We start from the raw sequence: 23,177 nt of genomic DNA, 5'->3' as shown, positions 1-23,177 counted from the left end.
TCATCTCACCTCTGCCACCAAGACACTACATCTAGAGGAAGGCAAGGTATGGACCCAACGAGCCCATAACAACTGTAACACGATGAATGTAGTATACTTAATTACGTGTCCTTGCTCATTAAAGTATGTGGGTATGACTACCCGCAAGGTTAAACAACGTATCTGCGAACATCGGAGTAATGTCCGCTGCAAAAGAAATACAACTAAGTTGATTGATCATTTCCTGCGGTGTGATCATACTCCTGATGATTTACAGTGGACCATCATTGAGCACATAAAATTTGGGTCAAGATCGCCGAATTTACTGTTCGAGAAAGAACAGCGATGGATTTATTGTCTATCCTCTCATTTAACTGGATTGAACGATAACATTCCTTGGGGAACAGTGATGAAGCGAAGTACCTAAAAACAATACAGATAGGTACAATTCCGACCTAGTTTTGGTTCGGTCTACATGGCTTTTTGATCATGGTGTGAATCTATACATTGATTGCCTGAATTATGGGGCGTTCTAATTCCAGCCCTTTTGGTTCCGATTGCTAATTTAGAAGATGGGCTGGATCTCTATGTCCCTGATAGAATTTAGCTATGAATAGATTCCCCCTTTCTTAGGAAACACTATTATGATTCGCTATTTTTTAGAACAACTATCGTCTAATCTGACTTGATAGACATAAGGCGGATTATATCGTTCAACCTTTTCTGTTCCCTCGAAACTATGCCCATCAATTTTGTGGTCAACTCATTATCTCAACTTGAAATCCTTTGTTATTGCTGACATTTCATGTCTTGTATTTGCATAAACCAGTGATTCAAGTTGATTGATGTCTGCGCTATGGTAATGGTCGTTTTAATAAAGTTTTGTTACAAGTAATCAGGGTAACAAGGTTAGCAGTCCAGCTTTTTTGACTGCGTTGATCCGTTCCGTATACTACGTACCTCACGTGACCAAGAAGGGTCACATGATGCGGGGACGTTTACGGGTACTGGAACTCTCTCCCGCCATGCGTATTGCTTCACACTATATATACGCTGGCGGGAGTTGTGTACCTTTATCTCCGGGACTGCTGGGACGCTGAAGGTATTCGGCCGGCGGTAGAATCATGCTGAGTAAGTGTTGTCAGAAGTATTTTTTGATAGTTAACATAAATGGATTGGGCTTTTGGATTTTTTGACCTATTCCATTCCGATTGCCTATCATTACAGATTTTGCTCCTTTGATTCCCGCCACCCAGTAGTACCCAAGGAGCTGTGTGTTTACTATTTACATGTAAGCCTTTTTCTCCTTATATCTGTAATGCTTTTATGCGCATTGAATTGTGTCACGTTAGCCAATAACTTTATTGCTGGCGCTTGCAGTCATGTTCAAAGAATCGCTTTTTCCTTCAAAAATTTTTTTTGTAGTCTTGAGTTCATAGACTCGTTTATTAAGGGCAATAAAGAGCCGAATGGAAAATAATTAAGTTGAAGGCTCTGGGTTTGCCACTTTAAATTAGTAGCTAAAAAGCTGGCTAAAAAAGTATTTTAGCCACATTTCCTGTGGAAATATAAATACTACCCTCTGACAGATTACTCTGAACAAATGCGAATTACTGTATTTGATTCAATGAAAAAGTGTTATGCAAGATAAGAGAAATTGATTAAATTCTTTTTTTCTCATTTTTTGCAGACATTCTGGGCTTTTGTGTAATACACGAAAGTCTACTACAAAACCGTGAGTCCTTTCGGTTTATTGCACAAGAGGTTAGGGTAGGCCTTTGCGTGCCTATACCGCCGTGGTGCGTTTTTCTGAGTCCTGAAGAAAGCTTTGTGTAATACGGATAGAAGCTGAAACATGTTGACTAATTTGTATTAAGTAGGATATATCTGGCCAATTTAAACCAGGAGAAAACATCCATGACACTTGTTTTTATTGGGGCTGGGTTTTTCCTGCCATTAAAGATTTTTGGTTAAAACCTTTGCACTTTTTAATCTCACACACTTTTTCACTTATCACATTTAGATTTGTTTTTTTGATAAGTATACAATCAGCATCAAACTCTGCTCTAGTTTAGCGTTGCAGCACACCAGGGTGGCAGTAGGCACCCCTGGTGGAACCCTATGATGAAGCATGTCACCATCCAGGTTGGTGAGTGAGGGTTCTTTTATCAAAATAGAGGGACTTGTCTTGTACACTTACACACGTTAAATTAGTTCTTCTGTACTATACACTCTTTTGTTGTTTAATGATATTTTGCCCAGGGGGACTAAGAGTGGGTTCCTTTCCGTCTCTCTATTGTTGTTTTTTGCACGTTGCATTAAGGTTATGCCAACAACAGAACCCTTCTCATTTAGCTCCAGCCTTGTCCCTGCCTGTTCTTTTAAGTCTGATTTTCCAGTTTAAAGTAGTTTTAGTCCTTCGTTATCTTACGGCGGGCAATGTTTTTCACACCCATTTAGCCCCCTTCCTTGCCCTCCCTTCTTCACCCTCTGACCCCTGCTGAGACACATCAACAAAACCATCATCTGCTTGTGGCAACTAAGCTATTGGTGATTTAAGTGAGCCAGGGGATGTTAATGTTCAATTAGCTAGTCCCTACTTATCCAGGTCCTGACCAGAGAACACAAAAGGGGCCGCCTCATTTAATTCACTACCATCAGCAAGGGCGCCAATTTTCTCTCCACCCACGCCCAGGGTGCTATCTTAGCAAAGGCCGGCTCTGGATACAATATGGTGTATTAAATATTAGCTCCTAGGTACCAGCAAGATAAATATTTCAAAGACTTTTGTTAATAGTCAAATTGTGTCTAGCTATTACAGAAAAGGCACTTTAGAAAAGTTACCTTTTGCCTGCCTAAAGCCTATGGAGGCCTTTCTGTGAGTATTCGACTATCATCTGGGACCAGGATGGTACCCTTGGGGTGAGGTGTAAACTGCTCCCGGTGCCAAACAATAGGTTGCCCTGAAAAGGCAAAGATCTAAACTTGATAGAATATGCAGGGGAGCCTGAGAGGGCCTCTGACACTACGGTGTCAAGTTCTGCTTGAATATCACATCCTGTTTGACAGGTCTGCTTGGTCAGTTCATGTAAAACTTGGGGGGTACTTCAAAGAGGCCCCACCTGTCACAGCCAAATGTTAGCTGACACTTAGGCAGGGCCCGTCTGTTGTCTTCCCAGATGTTCATGCCTCGATCACAGTGGGCCTCCTTTGACAATAAAGTGTAACAGCCTGTTTGACAGGACTGCAAAGTTTACATATAATATTTGGAGCTCACGTCAAAGGAGGGAAACAGAATGCCACAGCAAGTTTGCCTAAAACTGTTTTTTAGTGTTAGGTATGGGAGGACACTAGGATTCCCATGGTGAAACCCCTCAGCCCTCAGAGCCCAAGTTTAGTGTGCCCAAAGACTTCGGCCATCATGAAAATGTCCATAGGGTGTGCCCCAGGCACCTTTACCCCATAGGTTAGGGAGTCCCAAAGAGCCATTCCCACCCACTAGCTTGTGTTAAGCAAAAATGTGCACCTCCTGGCACCCTTTTCAGAACAGTCCTGGACCTGAGGAAGATCAGAAGAGGGCTGAACCTGCTGTCTGCAACCTGTTAAGAGCCCTGGAGTATTGGACCTGCTCTCACTCTCTTGTAACAAAGCAAAGAAACAAAAGAAAACTCCAGAACAAAGAAGTTGAAACCAAGGGTCGTAAGGCTGACCTCCTGTTAAAGCTACAGGAACACAACAAGCTACAGGAGAACCTTTGTTGCAATTGCCCAGTGACAACTGGACCAGAACTGGACTCTTCCTGATGACCTTTGCATGCCACCCTGAGAGCCTCTAAGTCCTGCCGGTGTTAGAAGTGTACGCCTGTCATGGATTGGGATTTAAAAGACTAAAATCAGAAGGTAAAATCGTTGACCAGTATGAACTTTGCTAGTGTATCGGACCTGCGCTCCATTGCAATCAGCATTGAGTTGCACCTAGGTCCTGTTCTACCATGACAATTGACAATCACTGGCAGTGTTTCTTGGCACTAGTTCTATGTAAAACTTTCATAATGCATATCTCCAGTTACCCTTATTGTATTCTTGTCATTTTGTGGCATTGCGTTTATTATATTTTATTCTAATTTCCTAATTTATTTTGCGATTTTTATTGTTTTCTATTTTGACGTTAATATTGTTTTAGTACAGCATAAATACTTTACACATTGCCTTTAACTTAAGCCTTTCTGTTCTATGTGATAGCTACCAGGAGTTGAGCTCAGGTTAATTTAATGACTTTAAAGGTTCACCCTGACAAGGATGGTGATTATTACTTGCTGAAATCCAGCAGCTCGTTCAAAAACAGAAAATATGTTCCAATGTTTCCTGCTCCAAATTACAAAACCAGCGCACACTGGTAACTCTTGGGGGATTTTTCATAATCCCTTAAATTGACTGAAAGGTAGAAAAAAAGTATAATTCGTACAAATGTGTTTTTTTTCACCTTGTGTTCATTTTCAAATCTAAATATGGTTGTTGCGGCATCGCATAGGATACCAAAGTATATTTGTTGTTTTTATATTTTGTTGACCTCTGAATATCTAAATATATATATCGTTCTGATTTCTTGTTTAAACAAAAACTTCTGCGCAGCCCTAGTCATTTTGTACAAATTGTTCACTGCCGGCTAGTTGTGGTTGGCCAAGAGGTGCTTTATAAAATGTCCTTCAAGCGGGTGTGTGGATTTAACAGGTTTTTCTTAGGGGCTGGTTACGATGTTGGGCGGACACTTTACGCCCGACACTGACTCGGGACCGACTGACTTGCGGTCGGCGGTTCCACCTCCCTGATTACAATGCGACCGAACACTGCTCGGTCATATTCCCATTGTTTCCTATGGGAGGTAATGTTCCGCCCCAAAACACAGGCTAGTATGGGGAAATGGGGTGTGTGTGTAAAACCTGCACCCTGTAGCGGGCACCCCACGGTGCCTGCCACACAGTGCAGGGTTTTACAGGGTGGGTCCCTTAGATACCTCCTCGGCACCCAACCGGAGGCCGCAGGTTGAAGGAGGCCCTACCAGGGGCCCCCAAAGTCGCTTTCCAACAGTCTTTTCGTGTCAGGCAGGCTGACGCAGAAAGGCTGCTGGAAACCAACATTGTAATCCCGAGGTCAGAAACGCTACCCAGAGGGGTGTACGGTGTGGTTCCGACCTACCTGAATACTCCGGGAGCCGCTCAGAACCGATTCAGAATGAGCGTGTGGTTTACCTACCAACCGAGAACATTGTAGTCGTTCGGGCAGATTGTAAACCGACTGAGTCGGTCGGAAGGGCTCCTTTGCAGTCGAGGAGATTTCGACTGTTGGGAGGAGGCTTTCTACCCTACATCATAATCGCCCCCTTAATCTAAGATTTTGTCATCCGCCAAATGACAGTCTACAAAATAATTGACGTAATTGACAGTAGTCCATGCATGAACAGTGCTGATTCAAAAGTTGAGTCTTAGCTGGCTTTGCGGTGTTGAGTTCTGTAAGTTAAATAACTTCCTGAAGCCATTCAAAAAACTATTTCTGCTTTTCTTATTATGTCTGGAGTCCAACACACTGAGCCATAAATAAGGACTGGGAGTAATTTAGTGTTGGCTGCTGTTAATGTAGGTTCCACTGCCCCTGTTCCATAATGTAATGCAAATCTTTTTATTGATCTAGTCTAGTGCTTGCCGAAGCTTTATGGCGCAAATATGATGGATGAGATTTCAGGCTTAATTTATTGTTTATTATGAAATTGAGGTATATATAATGTGGCATGTACTCGATTTTCTCAGGGTCTATTGGGTTTTTGGCCTCCTACTGACATTTCTTTTGTTTTATTGATGTTAAACTGCAGGTTATTGTCAATATTGAAGTGTGTATCCTCGTCAGTTGGGCTTGTAGGTCGATCTATGTGGTGGGAAAAAACTAAGTCATCAGCTTATGCCATATATAAATGACTTCGATTTTAGACAATTTTGGTGTATCACCCCTATCATGTTGTAGAACACCCGAAAGGTCTGAAATATATGAACTACATAACAGTGGGGCCAGGATGCAGCATGAGTTGAATTTGTTAATTTTTTGTGTCAACCCTCTACCATCTGACATTTTCCCCCTTATACAGATGTCGCTATAGAAGTCAATTAATATCTTTAATAAGATTTTCCCATCTACATCTAACAGTAAGATCAGCCGGTAGCTCTTTGGAGTAATAATTGAGCCTCTCTAAGATGGTAATACACAGCCTGAGTAAATCACTGTGTGAATTATTGTTGTTAATAAAGAGCATGAATCAAGTTTGATCACTGAAACTGGAGGGTCATTTGGAGCCAGTGAGTTGTTAGAGGCTTTAATAAAACTTTCTGTTTACAGTTGTGAAATAATATGGCTAGACATCCCCCTTTTCTTATCTAAGTTAAAGGATTTGTATTGTGAATCTCCATACAGGTTAGCCAGGCATTCTTCCCAGAACCCATATAGAATAAGATAATCTCTCACTGTTTTGAGGAGTTAGTACCCGTACCCACTAGGGACCACAACTTGTGTGTATTTTTTGCATAGATTGGATCTTTGAGCTCCATCCACTGCTCTTGATAATGCATTTTGATCTTGTAAATTTCCTTTTGTAAATAGTTGTTAAGCTGTTTTAAAATGTGGAATTGTGCATGATTGGTTCAATCTTATAAGTTGCCTTCATTTTTTCCTAAATACTTTTTTCATGTTGTGAATTTTTGAGTAGAGCGAGCTTTCCCATTTATGAATTCTTATTTCCTTTTGATTTGTTGTGGCCAAGTAATCAAATATTTCAGAGAGCAGTTTAGTACACATTGGGATGTCCAGAACTGGGTTTCCTGCCAAGGAATGTAAATCCGTCATAGTTTCAATGAAAAAGGTTTGGGCCCTAATATCCTGCAACCCAACATTCTATTTGCTGCTTTTACCATTAAATGCTCACCTTGTAGCTTCCTGTCAAACGTAAGCATCTCAATTTTATTTGCTTAGTGCGACAGGCTGTGGGTTATGGTAGATTTCAGTTCTGGTGCTAATTTAAAACTCCTTAATTATGTTGAAATCTTCCAAATGAATAATGGTTTAATCAATAATCGATTTTTGCCCCCTAGTCGTAACGGTTGCTTTTGCTGGTTGATCTTTTACATATCTTCTGTTCAGATCATAGAAAGTCAAGCTGATTAGCCTGCCTGGCCAGTTACATTTTTTTTAACAAATATTGCTTCAGGCACTCCAAAAAGCTGGTCAGAGGAATCCTCCTCATCTTCTTTGTCAGCTTGATGTAGAAAAACATTATTAAAGTTGCCTGTTAATAACACTGTCCAGTTTTTAATTGAGTTGATTCAAGTTTTAATTTTATTTAGTATTACAGTTAGGGCCATATGTACGAACACATTTTCACATAGACACAGAATGGGCAATAGCCTTTGATACATCTAGCCCTTAGTTCTTTCCTTTCTTTTGCCAGTGTGGAGAAATGTATATAATAACCAAATACATCTGGAAATTGACTTTAGACTTGCCTTGTGCAGTGATAAGATTTTTTGATCTAAAGACGACACTGTAGCTCCTTATCCTCACGTCGGATTTTAGTATTATTGAAAGGCACCCACTTGGTCTCCCCTTTTGCCCTTTTGTAACTGGGACATTCAGATTGATATAGTATTGTAGAACAATATCCAAGGTTTTCCATGTCTTTTGTAAACAAATTATATGATAAGTGTGTAGTAATGAGGTCCACGCAGGTAGGATGTAGTTTAAGTAGTTGCTTTATTGTAGTAAGTTACATGTAGAAAAGATCATGTGAAGCAGCCCCACCAGGAGCAGCCTGCCTGCTGCTCAGCCCATTCTCAACTGTCACTTCACCTCACAGGCACCCAACATTCCAACCGCATCATCGCTCCAACATTCCATGCAGCACACAGCACAAACACACTGGCTGAGCAGGGGGTGGAGAAGGCATAGTATTAACAAGGGAGGATACTACATATCCCTTTTCTTTACACAGCAGAAGCACAAGTCTAGTATCTAAATAAGCTGTGACAAAAGAAAACCAAGTAAGGAATAAAATACAGGAACAATGATATAACAGGATAAACATCAAGGAAAAGAACAAGAAAGGCAGAGCGAAGGGAAAGGTGGAAGAAGACGAGGAGGAAGCAAGGGGTAAGTATACACAGATGGAAAAGACCCATACATTCCAAGAACGAATTTCAAAAGAGAAGAAAACAGTGAAAAGGCGTAAGAAGCTCGTCGCCAAATAAATGTAGTGATGAGGTCCACGCAGGTAGGATGTAGTTTAAGTAGTTGCTTTATTGTAGTAAGTTACATGTAGAAAAGCTCTTGTGAAGCAGCCGCACCAGAAGCAGCCTGCCTGCTACTCAGCCCGTTCTCAACTGTCACTTCACCTCACAGGCACCCAACATTCCAATCGCTCCAACATTCCATGCAGCACACAGCACAAACACACTGGCTGAGCAGGGGGTGGAGAAGGCATTGCATTAACAAGGGAGGATACTACAAAGTGTTAAGAAATTAACCTAGATTGCCTTCACTCTCTTTTAAATGCAGGGCCAAGCCTGCAATGTTTCAGGGGCATATATTTAGACAAACTGTTTTCTCAACTCACGTCTCCTACCCCCATGAGGAATACAGTCAGGAATTATGCTTTTCCCAAAGCCCCTGCTAGGTTTACTAGCCTTACACTTTGAATGTTATTTATGAAAGTGACAGCAAAAGTATTAACTTTGTTTGAGTTCACTGCATCGGGATCTTGAATGCCAGCATATGGGTTAGGATTGACTTCCTTTTTGGGCTGTAACTGTTATTTGGATTGTTTTGTGTTTTTTAAACAATGGGGATGTTTCCAGGATCCACCTGGTTTCATGATTATCTCCCTGTCTGACAGAGTGGAATTTTTACTTAAGGTATTTGTGTATTAATCTTCCATCGTCCAACTTGTTCTGGAGAACTACTTCTGGGATTGGTTATAAATTATAAAATGAATCCTTGATAGGATGCCTGAGCATATATCCTCCAGATCTTTGCAATGATGTAGAATCCTGAGTATATTGCTTTGATGTAAGATATTAAATTGCCATTGCGACGTGTAGGTTGGAAAACAAATCTATCAAAAAGGGTGTAGGTTATCTAACATCATGGTCCCCTATCGGATACACTATTCTATGACTTTGGTATATCAGTAAGTGCTGTGGTAATAGCAGTTACATCTTCCATCTCACCAGTTTAATTGGGCCCACAATGTTTCTGCAGAATCAGATTATTTGTAACTATCCCCAAGTTGTGATTAGTTAGATGATTTCCAGCAAACTGCATCCTGTCAATAACCCATTGTCCGGATTGGGGTGTTATAGAGTTTCACTGTTTCTTATATGCCATCACATATTTTCATCAAGATGTATCTGTTATCTCCAAATATCTCCTGAGCGTCTTTTCCATGGTTACTGGTATTCCCACTTTTGCTCTTTGTGGCGCATATGTTGTTATACTCAATTTGATTTGTTGGCATGATATTCATCTAATTCCGTATAGATGGACCAGTGTTTCCTATCTTAGCTTCATGAACGGTGAGGTCTTGCTTACTATTGGTATAATTTGAGGAGTTTCATAGCTATTCGTTTTAAATCCTGTAACGTATTGTGGCACTATATCAGTTTGGGATCAATAAGTTGTATTTTGTGATAAACTAAGATCTGAAGTTAGAGTATCCTGCAAAAAGAAGACATTATTGTTGTTTATGCACATTTTTCTGATTAGAGTCAATATCAAAGATGGAGGTGTTTCCTGTTCACTACTCTGTGTGGCCCGATTTGTTTCAACTACTAGCTTTGGTCCCTTTTTGATTGATTTCTAGTTTTTGTAAACACCTCTTCCTGATGTTTGGTTAAAAACCATCCAATAGATTCTCCAGTTTAGATTTTTGAATTTGCACACTTACATTATCCTCTACTTCCTGGATGTCAGCAGTTTGTGACCTATTTAATCTATTGATTATATTTATTTCTGAGGTGTTATTATTAATATCCAAGCTGTTCACTGCAAGTTGACTTTTTTGAGTTGGTTCTGTATTATTGCTTGATGGATGGTGTGGCATGAGTCGCCAGTGGTAGTCTTTTACCGGGGTGCGCAAGGGGACATAATTCAGTAGTTGTCATGATGCCACAGCCTTCAATTAGACCCTTCAGTTTATGTGGTAACACTTGTAGTAAGTCTACTATATCGTCAGTATGAACGTTCTGTAGCACTGTTGTGGCCATTGCAGCCAAAAAACATCCTTGGTTCTCATTTTCTGTATTTTTGCCTTTTAAAGCTTTTATGTTTGTTGCCATCTCTTTCCCTAACGCTGACTGGCTAATCATATATATTGATTGATTTATCAATGTCTATGATATTTTAGATAAAGTGTTAGTTTAGCCATTCATTGCAGTGAGAACCAGGTAAGTAGGTGGGACATCTTTGTCGGAGTCTAAATCAGTCTGAATGGATCTGTCTAAATTAGGCGTCATTTGGAGTCCTGCTTGCCTCGTCTCTAATGGTAGTGCCATTTGTTGCTGTTCTGAGGTGTTGTATGTTGGAACAACGAGTTCCTCAACAACGACTATGTCAACAACGCGGTCTCTACAACGACCGCGTCTTAACCACGATTTTATTTTACCACGTATTCCTTTACCACAAATTTTTATGGTAAAGGAATGCATGGTAAACGGAATCCCTCCCACCTCTTAAAAACTAATTTGAACCCCTCCCACCCCCTAAAAACTACCCTGTACTCCCACTCCCTAAAAATTAACCCGAACCCTTTAAAATCATCCCATACCCTCCACTACCTAAAAACGAACCCGAACCCCTCACCCCCTAAAAACTACCCTGAACCCCCCACCCCTTGAAAACTAAAACCTAACCCACCCACCCCTAAAAACTACCCTAAACCCCTCTCACTCCAAAAGAGAAACCAGAACCCCTGTTACCTGTCCTGTTCTTGTCCTTCACTCCTCTCTCCCCGCCCATCCCGAACTCTAGACCGACTTAGCCTTAACCACGCACATGCATGGTTAAGGCTAAGTCGTTGTTCTTGCAAGTCGTTGTTTGGCTTGCGTGACTCTGGAACTTATTGTTCCGGAGTCTTTGTTGCGGATGTTTCCCATTCTGAGGGGCTCACATGCTGACCATGTTGTGGAAGGATTTGTGTTAGTTTGTCCAACTCGTTAAATAGATCAGGATCATCCATTGAGTTGCTTATACCTGAATGATTATTCTTTGCACTGGTGGAATTTAGATAGTGATCTAAAGATTTGAATCTACCATAAATGGATTCATTATCATAGTCCAAGTCAGGTACATCCAGAAATTGTAGGCTCTTGGGTAGGTTTATTTGAGAGGCTGCGTTTATTGTTTTATTTTTATGAGATGCCTTGTCTGTCATAAATTCACCCATCCCATCCCTCTGACTGCTGGATGGTAGCTTATATGTTTCCGAGATTAGCAGTATGATTTATACTCTAGTCTTCATCTTGTTCTGACTAATATCCCAGGCACTTGTATAATCGCCTCAAGTTTCAACCTATGATTTATATAAAACACGGTATTGGTACATGCCGCAAGCACCGGCTGACCAGGAGAGTTGATCCTCCCACACCAAAGAATAACATTAGATGTTGCTGTTGATGCTGTTATTGTTAATGTGGTCCATGGCACCCCATTGTGCCTAAAAATTCTGTTGGGCGCTCAATTTAGAGGTAAATCTTGTTGCCTTTTGATAAGCACCACTGCCCATGTTACAGGTAGTGGTGGATAGCTGATGTCCTAAATTATCACGTTAATGGCTCCCATTGGTTTTCCAATTGCAGAAAAATGGCCAGCTGAGTGTGCTGTGGTTATGAAGAAAGATAATCTGTTATGGCTAGTTAAAGGAGACATAGGGGGATAATCAGTCACTGGCTTATCTCCTCGCTCTGCAGTCGCTGCCACCACCCATAGCTTGCAGGGTGTTTCTGAACTTCCTTTGCTTGAGACTCATATAAAGTTACGCTGCTCCTATCCGGACCTCCAGAACTGCAAAGTCAATTGGGGGAAGAGTAGACTGAAAACCAGAGCTTTCAAAAAAAGGCTTACCCCTCACTGTTGCTGCCTCTCCCGCAGCTGCTATGTCCTCCCACCAAACAGCAGAGGCTAACTGACCACCCTGTCGTATGCCCAATCTCCCCTGGCTCCCCAAGGAAGAAGGAAACTGTGACAGCACATGGGGCCCTCAGTAGCCAAAACCACAGAGTAGTCAGTCAGTCAGTCAGTCAAAAACACTTTATTCGATTAGTTAAAATCATAAAAGTACAGAAATTCATAAAAGCATAGGCCATGACATAATCAATAAAAAATATGGTTACAATAAAACCATATAATAAAACAACATGCAACATATTTAAAAATCATTAGAAAATTACTCATAGGATGCCCAAGCTAGAAGATTGTTTCGCCTTACAGCGCATAGCAGCCACCAAAAAATTTGCCACACTAAAGATAATGCGAGTACTACTCAGCTGTTGAAGAAACAGCAGGGCAGGTCTAACTTGTGAGAAGCCAGCTTCCTTTAGAATTGGAAGTAAGTATTTTTTACGGCTAGCAGAATAAAACTCGCAAAACATAATAAAATGCAACGTATCCTGACATGAAAAGTCATCACAGTGGCATGGTATGCTGCATTCGGGCTTGCCCCACAGAGGATAAGAGCCAAGTGAGTAGTGAATCAGATTGAATCTAAAACGCAGTAATAAAAATCTATGGAAAGGATTTGAAACAATGCTTAGATAGGGTTCCAGCGAAGGAGACGAGAGAAGCAAAAAATGTGCTCTCACATTTGGTTTTCGAAGTTCCGTCTCCTCGCGGTCCATAGTAAGTCTATCTAAAAAAGACTGCCTGGTCCATGCAATATCTGCTTTAACTATGAGAGATGGAGACGAAAAAAGCTCAGGGCGCCCCATGCTGGAGAACGCCACTCTAATGTACTCTAGCCAGGGGATTCTATTAGCATGATCTAAGGCTAAAACATCACTCAGGATCTGATGATTAAGGGAGATTTCCTGGTTTAACCAGGTTTTCACCCAAAATAACAATGGAGCCAACTTCAATTTATCAGAAACATAACCCAAACCAACCTCCGCATGAATAGAAAAAACAGGTGTTGATTGGGGAACTGATAGCAAAGAACGCAGGAATCTATTTTCTGCAACTTGAATCAAGTCCTGTGTAACATAGCCCCACAGAGCCGCGCCATAAGTGGCGATAGCCAGGCTTTTTGCAGTATAGACCTTCAACAAGGCCTCCATTGGCCTTGCCCCCAGCTTCTTAGCAAAGCTGATCACAGCTGAGGAGGACCTGGCTACAGAGTTGCGTTTAAGTTTAATTTGTGGGCCCCAGGAGCCATTCTCATCAAAGAGAACTCCCAGATAGCAGAAGACCTTAACCCTGGAAATCTCTTCCCCGTTGCAAAATAGGGATCTAGACTTTGGCTTTTTACGTTGTTTCCCCACAACCATAAAGTGAGATTTTTTAATATTCACTCTAAGATCCAGGGCAGCCATGAATGTACCAAAGGCATCCAACAATCTCTGAAGCCCCACCGCCGTGCGGGCCAACAAAACAGCGTCATCCGCGTATAGAAGAACCGGTACAACCAGTTCCCCCACGCGCGGCGCATCAGCTCTCGGGACCCCCAGAGACCCTTCCAGGCCGTTAATATAAATTGTAAAGAGGAGTGGGGCAAGGATACACCCCTGCCTCACCCCTCTCTCCGCCCTAAAGTGCTTCGTGCATTTCCCATCCTGTGTGACCCTCACAGATGCGGATAGATCCTGATGCAAGGTTGCAAGAAAACTTACTAAGGGCGGGTCAATACCCAGATCCATCATGATTTGCCAGAGCTTGGACCGGTTGACCAAATCAAAGGCGGAGGACAGGTCCATGAAAGCCATGAAAAGGGACCCGTCCTTCGCCACCGTATATTTGCTGATTAAAAGCTGAAGATTTAGACACTGGTCCAAAGTCCCCCTTTTTGGTCTAAAACCGTATTGCAGATTAGATAAAATACCTCGGCTATCTAAGGCATCCCTGAGTTTACCAAGTAAGACCCTGCCCAAGATCTTAACTGCAGAGTCTAGCAGGGAAATAGGTCTGTAGCACGAGGGGTCATCACGTTGGCCCTTTTTAAAAATGGGTATAATAAGAGCAGTTGCCCATGAGGCTGGAAACCTATAGCTTGAGACGGCGTTAAAAACATTAACTAGGATCCTTGCCCAAACATTAGGAGAAGAGGCGAAAAGGTCGGCTGGTACACCATCAGGGCCAGGTGCCTTATTACTAGCTGACTCCTTAATTGCCATTTCCACATCCCCCTGCTCAAAGACTAGGGAAGACAAGGAGCAGGCTACAGAGGGAAGAAGACCACTATTAGCGCTAGCGCCACAGGTCCCATAGATTTTACTAAAATGGTCATACCAAAGCTCGTCCTGGATGACACAGTCCTGGGTGGTACCCTCAACATTTGAGAAGAATGGGTTATTTATTGTGGCCCAGAACTTACTGCTGTCCCGAAGGACATCAATAGATAGAAGATTATTCCAGGCTTCTGATTTTATTGCCTTTTTCCTATTAGCAATGGCCGCTTTATAGGCCCTTCTCGCATGTGAGATTTCTCCCCGATCCCTAGGGCTCTTTTTTAGTGCATCATACAAAATCCTATGCGCCCTAGAGCAACTCCCATCGAACCATCTAGGGGGATTACTGTTGTTTCGACGGGAATTAGTGGAAGTCAGATCCCTAGAAATCTGTGCGCAGATGGCCTCAAAGGCCCCGACCACCTCCTCTGCTGTCGAATGTTGGTTCAAACAGGTGGTCCATGGCCCATCCATCTCCTGTAAAAAGGAGGCAGGGGCCACCTTAGCCCATTTAACCCTGCGACCCTGATCTTTCACAATCAGGGAAAGGTCTCTTGGACAGGGAAGGTGCATTACGCCCAAGCTCTTCGGCAGGGCCACCTCTAAAAATACCGGATTGTGGTCACTATGTACAGATGGAATAACTGAATGAGCTAGAACCCTAGCTAAGACGCCAGAGGATAAAAAGAAGTAGTCGATTACTGAGCCCAGGATCGAGCCTTTAAAAGTAGAGGCCCTACCTCCAGCCTCTATGAGATTAGATTCAAAGATGTTAGTTGTGGCGAGGAGAACCTCAAGGGCCTCCCCCTGCTTAGTATGCTCGAAATGTGGAGCCACAGCGTCTACCGGCCCCTCATAGACATCAAGCCCCTTTAGGTAACACTCGTCAACGCAAGGATGAATATTAAAATCGCCCATAAGGACGAACTCGAAACCGGTGTTTTGTTTCTGACTATATTCCAACATAAAAGTTTGCAAGGCAGCCACATGTTGTGTAAGATCAGCACCTTCTCTTGCATTATAAAAATTAATTAATAAAAGTTTCAAAGTGTGGGAAACCAGCCATTCAACACAAACGAAATTGTTAGAGTCAGTAGCCAACCGGGTGAAAGTACCCATCAGGTGTAGTGACAAAAGAAACAATAAACCCCCTTTGGGACGACCAGCCCCCCCTGTAACAGCCGGAACGACAAAGCTAGAGTAGCCATCCACACAAATATTGCTAGAGGGGTCCCACGTTTCCTGGATGGCAATAATATCATGTTTACCTAAAAAAATCCAACCAGGATGGGTCCGCTTTTTTAGAGCTTATCCCAGCCACGTTCCAACTCAGCAATTTACAACTGGCCCCACCAGGAGAGTAGTCCAAACAGGGATCAGATGTCTGAACCAGGTCTGGCAGTCAATCATTAGTTGTCAAGTCTGACAGTGGGGAATAGTAATTGTTCAGGGTCAAAATGGGAGGCTGTTGTGGTAAATATTTCATTACCGGTACTATTTTTTATGCGGTAAAGTCTAGTAAGAATAACTCAGTAAATATAAGAGGCAGAATCCGTGGTATTAGAGGTTCTAAAAGGCTTTATTCCTCTACAAAGGAATTACAATTCGAATTGCAGGCTTCACACTCCATCGCCATGAGGGTTCAGGAAGGAAGGCAATACATTATTGACAAGTAATGGTATTTATATGGAAAGCATTACATTAAGACAGATGCAAGAGGCGTAACAGCTGATAATACAGATATAAATACACATACGTAACGAAAAAAGGCGTAAACATGGGTGTAACTAAAATACGTCATTAAACATGATGTCACAAGTGGGTGGATCCATGAGAGAATCCTGCAATGTCAGCAGAAATACTTGGCAGAGATGCGTGCGCAGCCGCATGACGTGTGATTGACGTACAACTAGAGGGTGAAGGGGACTTGACATTTAGCTCTACATGTGGAGACAGAAGTCTGGGGGGTCATGTCAACCTAATCCCAAATCATATCTAATATCTTATGTTTAAAGAACTGTTTTATCCAAAAGGAAAGGTCTCTCGGACGGAATCTATTCTATACTGACTGTTAGTGCGTGTACAAGCGTCTAAGTGTCTACATGAGATGCGAGGGGGCAGGAATCTTTCATAGTAACAGGGCTATGAATTACTTGCGTGAGGACAGTGAGGCCTGGCCCTTTGCTCGGTAGCTGGAAGAATGTTTACCTAAACTACTAGACAGGAATGCATCGGATGAGGAGCGGAGCAGATAATCTTGAAGGTGAAATACAGTTTTTTGGCAGGCAACGGGCCGGATCAGGCATTGTTAGCCGCGCAGGGAGTAGGACAAAGTTCATGGATACAGATGTGGGCTCGGACTGGAGCTTTCAGAGGCAGAAAGCAGGAAAAGGCTTGATGGCAGAATTCAGGGCCTAGTCGCCTGAGTCTGTAAAATGTGGAAAGCGAACCACATAAAGTCGGTGGCCTTTCATACTTAGGAATGGAATATCTGACCCATTCATAGCGGATCTGAAAGAGGACATGTTGACGGTGGACGCACATGTATTTGCGTCTTCATAACTGGAACTGGAGGGAACATACATGTACTTATAGCATGCACATGGAGCCGTTGGGGTCTACGATAGGGGACATAACTGATCACAAAATTCATATTTCCTCATTCCCTCCTTGTCCCCTACGGACCCTCAGGAGATATCGATCTTCATCAATCCATCGATCTGTTCATATAGCATCATTTGTTCTTCTTTCTTCTTCCGGGATTTTGAACGAAAGCTTGGATGCGGGATACACGATGTGGCACACAGACCACAAATCGCTGGCCCACATTGTAGACATAAGCAGCAACTGAATAGTATGAGAAAGCCAATACCTAGGAAGGATAGGATCCTCCATCCCCAGGCTGACAACACGCTCCAGAACCAACCGGACCAAGTCCAGGTGCCTGGACTCTGGTGTATCTGGCTTATAATCTTATGAAGGCGAGTTATGGCTTTATATACTGACGGCGAGTTTTCTGGTATGAAAACACAGCAACTTGATCCGATGACCCTACAAGCTCCGCCCCTATCGGCCAGGATGACGTCAAGGACAAGACGATTTTGAAGCACAACAATCCGCATAGCAGACTGCTCTTCTGTTAAATTGCCTAAGGCGGAAGTAGTCTCGTTCACTACTGCTTCAAGGGTTCTAGTTAATCTACGTATCAGCTTACTATTAGTGACTGTACCTATATAGGGAAAGAAACCTTTATTGAAATCTGTATATTGCTCCCATGCCGTTTCAGTCTAATCAACAATCGGGAGATCTCTCTGCTGTCTATTGTGTACTAAATGGGTATTTCTGTGATAATCAGGAGGAGCTAGGAAAACAGGTGGCAGAAGGAATGCTATGTAACAGGTACCATCCCAGTCTAGAGGTAGACGTATATATGCGGTCTGGCCACATATGAAGTAAGAATGACGGGAAGCTCTAAATGTAGACTTGCCTTGATCACTGAATCTTATTACAGTGGTACATTTACTATGGCCCATGTGTATGGAACCATTCTTTTTTACACATAATTCCCCTTTTACTGGGAATACTGACATAGCGGGCAAGATTGGTGTAGCTTCGGATTCGACATTCAGGATCAGGAGGTTAAGTGTAAAATTACCTAATCCATATACTTCATTTTCTAGATCAGTTCCTGTTCTTTTGGGAAGTCCCTCTTTGTTAGGGTAGCAGACTTTAAGCAAAACTAGGTTCAGGTTTCCCCATACCCAGTTGTCTTGATAAACTACTGAATTTGAATCTAGGGAATTAATCAAACTAAACCATGCTCCACAGGAGCCATTGTGTGTGAACGGATACGGAAAGAGGGGCAAAACTCCCTTATAGTTCTGATAGGGAGGGAGTCGGCCACATATCCAACAATTTGTAGCATTGCTGGTCTGATGGGAATGATGTAACATACTAATGAATGTGTTGTTGCGCAGCGCAAATCTATAAGACAACTCATGCGGAGGTAATTCGCTAAAAGAATGTTCAGCAGTAACATTGTAAGCACGTTTAGAAATAGGGTAATACATATGCAGCAATATACTAGAAATGATGATCAGAAGACTTAGAAAAAACAAAATTAATAATGTTACTGTGCAGTGACTACGAAGTGATTTACAATACACATGCTTTTTAAGCTGCATCTGTCGATTTTTCTCTCTATTTCGGTCTAGAGGATACATGTCAGAGACAAATTCAACCGATTCACCTTGGAGAGGACTTAAACAATCAAATTGTCTGACTTGCTAGACCTTAATTTCAGTTTGTAAAGTTCCGTTTCCGTGTGTTCAACCAAGGGGAGCTTTGAGTCTATCTGTGAGGGAATGCAGGGCTGAATGTTCACATCGGACGGTAGTCCATAAAATTTCTTGATATGACTCGAATGTAACCACCCTTTACGTCCCTCGATCTTCACGGCTGTCCTTGTTGTTAGTAGAACGAGTTTAGGCGATTTCCACCTAGGCTCCAGTTGGGTCTTCCGGTCGAAATTCCGCACCAGAACCAGGTCACCCGGAACCACGTCATGGGGCTTTACCTCAGTGTTATCGGGAAAAGCTGCTGCTACCTGTGAACGACAAGATTGTAGTGCAGACATCAAGGAAGCCAGGTAATCTGTCAGCATATTACAGTCAACATCAGTGATTTTACGAGGTATAGGCGTCCCCCACATATTTGGTGGTCTACCGAAGATCACCTCGTACGGGGATAGCCCTGTTCGAGAATGTGCTACCATTCTCATGTAAAAGAGCGCAACTGGTAAGGCTACTATCCAATCGACACCTTTTTCTCTACATATTTTGGACAATCTGATTTTTAGGGTTTGATTATGACGTTCCACAAGACCTGCTGCCTCGGGATGTCGAACACAGTGGAATTTCCATTGGTAACCTAACAGAAGTAAAACGTGTTTCATTAATTCGGATGAGAATGGCTGGCCGTTATCTGAGTATACAACACGTGGCAAACCATATCGTGGGAAGAATTCTCGAACTAGCTGTTTGGCAGTAGTCGGGGCAGTGTAATCTGAAACCGGGTAGGCTTCTGTCCAACGGGAAAGAGCACAAACAACTACGAGAACATATTTGAATCCTCGACATCGTTCCATCTGGATATAATCCATCTGGAGGACCTCAAAAGCATGATCGGGAGGTTGAAATCCACCCTGCTCTACGGGGATGCTTTTACCTGGATTAAACTGACAACATATCATACAGGTACGTACTTTCTGTTTGGCTGCTGCTCGCAAGTGTTTGTTGAACCAAATGTGTTGAATGCTGTCTAGCATAGCTTTTTCTCCTAAGTGCGCTGGACTATGTATTGTGTTAATGATGACTTGAACCATGGAGTCGGGAAGAAACCATATAGATTTTTCCTTCGTCATCCATCCTTGATCCGTTTGGATCCCTCCTAATTCAGTCCATTTCTTTATTTCTTCTGGTGTAGCATGTGTCTGTATGTCAATTATATCAAGGGCGGGATCCTTAACTGTCATGCAATGTGTTGGTGTCAGAACTATTGTCTTTGTCGTGTCAGTTGTGTGAGTCTGATTCTGAGCAGTCTGTTTAGCTGTTCTGTCAGCTAAGTCATTACCCTGAGAAATGATATCGGTAACTTTTGTATGGGCTTTGCATTTCATAATCGATATTGCAGTAGGTAGATGAATCGCGTCTAATAGAGCTTGAATGAGGGGTCCGTGTTGGATGTGGGCACCGTGAGAAGTTAAATAACCTCTCTCTCGCCATAGTACGCCGAAGTCATGGACGACTCCGAATGCATAACGTGAATCTGTGTATATGTTGACTTTCTTATTTTTGGCTTGAATACAGGCTTGTGTCAGAGCGATGAGCTCTGCTGCTTGAGCTGACAAAGTGTTGATACAATTTGTTTCAATGACTTCAGTGTCTGTTGTGACTGCGTACGCGGCCACTAACGCTCCTGTACTTGTTCTCATACATGAACCATCTACATACAATGTCAGGTCTGGATCTGATAAAGGGATGTCTGTCAAGTCTTGTCTAGGTTTCGTCGTGATAGTAATGACTTCAATACAATCATGTGCTAATGGATCTGTTCCATTTACGGGCAAAAGTGTGGCAGGATTTAACGTATTACAACGTCTGATTTCTATGTGTGGCTGAAACAATGTTAATTCATAACCGGTGAGTCTTGCTATAGTCAAGTGTTGTGTTTGTGTGCGGTTCAAGAGAACCTCTACTGCGTGTGGTACTTGTACTGTCAATTGATGTCCTAACACTATGGCATCGCTTTGTCTGATTGCTAAAGCTGTTGCTGCCACTGATTTCAGGCACGCAGGAAGAGCCTGAGCTACTGGATCTAATGTACTAGAGAAATAAGCACATGGTTTGTGTGATCCTGCTTGTTCCTGAGTGAGTACTGACAAGGCAGTACCTTCGCGTTCTGTAACAAAGAGTGTAAACTGTTTACTGTAACATGGTGTTGCTAAAACAGGTGCTTGACATAAAGCTTTCTTTAAGCTTTCAAAGGCATGTGTATGTTCTTGAGTCCAAGGGAGAACAGTCGATGTGGCTGCCTCCTGTGTTGTCAACTGAATGAGTGGTTTTGCTAGAAATGCATATTGAGGGATCCACTGCCTACAGTATGAAGTGAGACCTATAAAAGCCCGCACCTCCTTTTGTGTCTTGGGTGGTGGCATGTTAGCGATTAACTGGATGCGATCAGGTGTAAGCTGTCTTCCCTCCTTGGACAGCGAGTGCCCAAGGTAAACAACTTGCTGGACACAGAATTGCAGCTTAGAAGGGGACACCTTGTGCCCCTTGTCGGCCAGAAATCTTAAAACCGTCAGTGACGCTTTTTCACATTCCGATTCGCTTCGGGCGGTGATCAGCAGATCATCGACATATTGAAGCAAGGCAGTGTTAACTGGCATGTGGATACTGTCAAGTTCTCGTTTCAGTGCTTGGCTATAGATGCTGGGGCTTTCTGTAAATCCTTGAGGTGCGCGTGTGAATTTAAAACTACGTCCATTTCAACTGAATCCGAACAAATATTGACTTTCCGGATCTATTGGGACGCTAAAGAAAGCATTCTTGAGATCAATTACAGTGAAGAACGTTGCGTCTGAGTCAATAGCTGTTAGTAATGAAGAGATATCTGGAACCACAGGATATTGTGGTACAATACATTTATTTAATTCGCGCAGATCAATAACTAATCGATATACTGGTGATGCTTTCGGATCCGTTCTTTTAAGAATCGGAATTATCGGGGAATTACATACATTGGAGTCGGTTTCTACAACCACTCCTTGTGCAATGAGCTCGTCAATGATTTGCAGTAAAGCCACAACAGCATCTGGGGGTAACTTGTATTGTCGCATTCGTGGTAGTACTACTCCTGTTTTTAGTGTGACTCGATATGGTGTAATGTTCATGCAACCAACATCAGTCGGGCCTTGTGCCCATAAATGTGTAGGTAAATTCTGCAGCCGGTGATCCATGTCTCTAGACACGTAGTGACCTTTGAAATCACGTAAAAATAATCGTACTCCTTCCGGAGAACAACATATTATAGCTCCTAGAGCTTTCAATGTTTTTATACCTAACAAGTTTTCTGGACATGATTTAGTAAGCAATAAATCTGTAGTACGTGTTAATGGACCAACCGTAAGTGGAAGGGGTTGCGTAACTTCATTAATGATAGGCTTTCCTGAGAATCCAAGGGAAATATTCTGTGAGCCTGAGAGGGGTGCCCCTGGAACTTCACTGCGTCGTATAGTTGTTCTGCTTGCCCCTGTATCAAGTAAAAACTTTCTGTCTTCCCCTAATAGTTCACTATGTACATAAGGTCCCTCTTGATCTACAGGAACCTCGATAAGGGGTAAACCAACTTCCCTCTCTAGGCTATTTCATGTGTATCGCTGATAATCGGGATAGTCATTTTGTGCATACTGGTACATCTGTTGCGTTGTTGCTTGTGTGGCAGCAATAGGCTGCGTTTGTGGTGGTGCTACGGTCTGTTGTAGAGCTGCCTGTTGCGGAGCTAGTTGTTGCGGAGCTGACCTAGATTGTGCATGCTGAGGGATTTGTTGTTGATTCTGATCCTGTCTAGGTGGACGTGGTCTTTCCTGGGTTCTACCTGTGGCAATATTATGTTTCAAGACTGGGCAATCGTGTATATAATGACCTTGTTGTTTACAATAGTTGCATGTCCCTTTCGTCGGACCTGCGGAATCACCTTTTTTATGACTATCAGCTGGAACTGACTGAGCAACAAGCATTTTCATTTTTGTATCTTTCATACGTCTTTGTTCGTGTTCTTGTTCTTCTCTAATTCTATTGTGGTGATATTGTAACATCTGTAACATCTGTGACGGGGTGTTACCCTGCCAGGTACTCTCAAATTTCAATACTCTATTCTTAACTTGCGGCAGGGAATTTTCAACTAATTTTGTCACAAATAGATGTGGATATGACTCGCTACTTGCTTTTATGCCACTATTGATACCAAAACATTTTTCAAATCGGGAATAGAAATCACTAGTGTCTTCATCTTGCTTTTGTTTACAGGCTGAGATTGCACCCCAGTCCTCCTTTTTCGTAGTTAATAAACGTGGCAGTACCTGTACTAGTAATCCTAGTAGTGCTGTAGTCTTTTCCCCAAGCCCTGATCCTGCAGCTCGGGCCTTTTCTTCGTTTTCTAATGCTGTCCA

Source organism: Triturus cristatus, chromosome 4_1 (genome assembly GCF_964204655.1).
Source record: "Triturus cristatus chromosome 4_1, aTriCri1.1, whole genome shotgun sequence".
NCBI classification, from domain to species: Eukaryota; Metazoa; Chordata; class Amphibia; order Caudata; family Salamandridae; genus Triturus; species Triturus cristatus.
Note: the sequence above shows the minus strand (reverse complement) of the source record.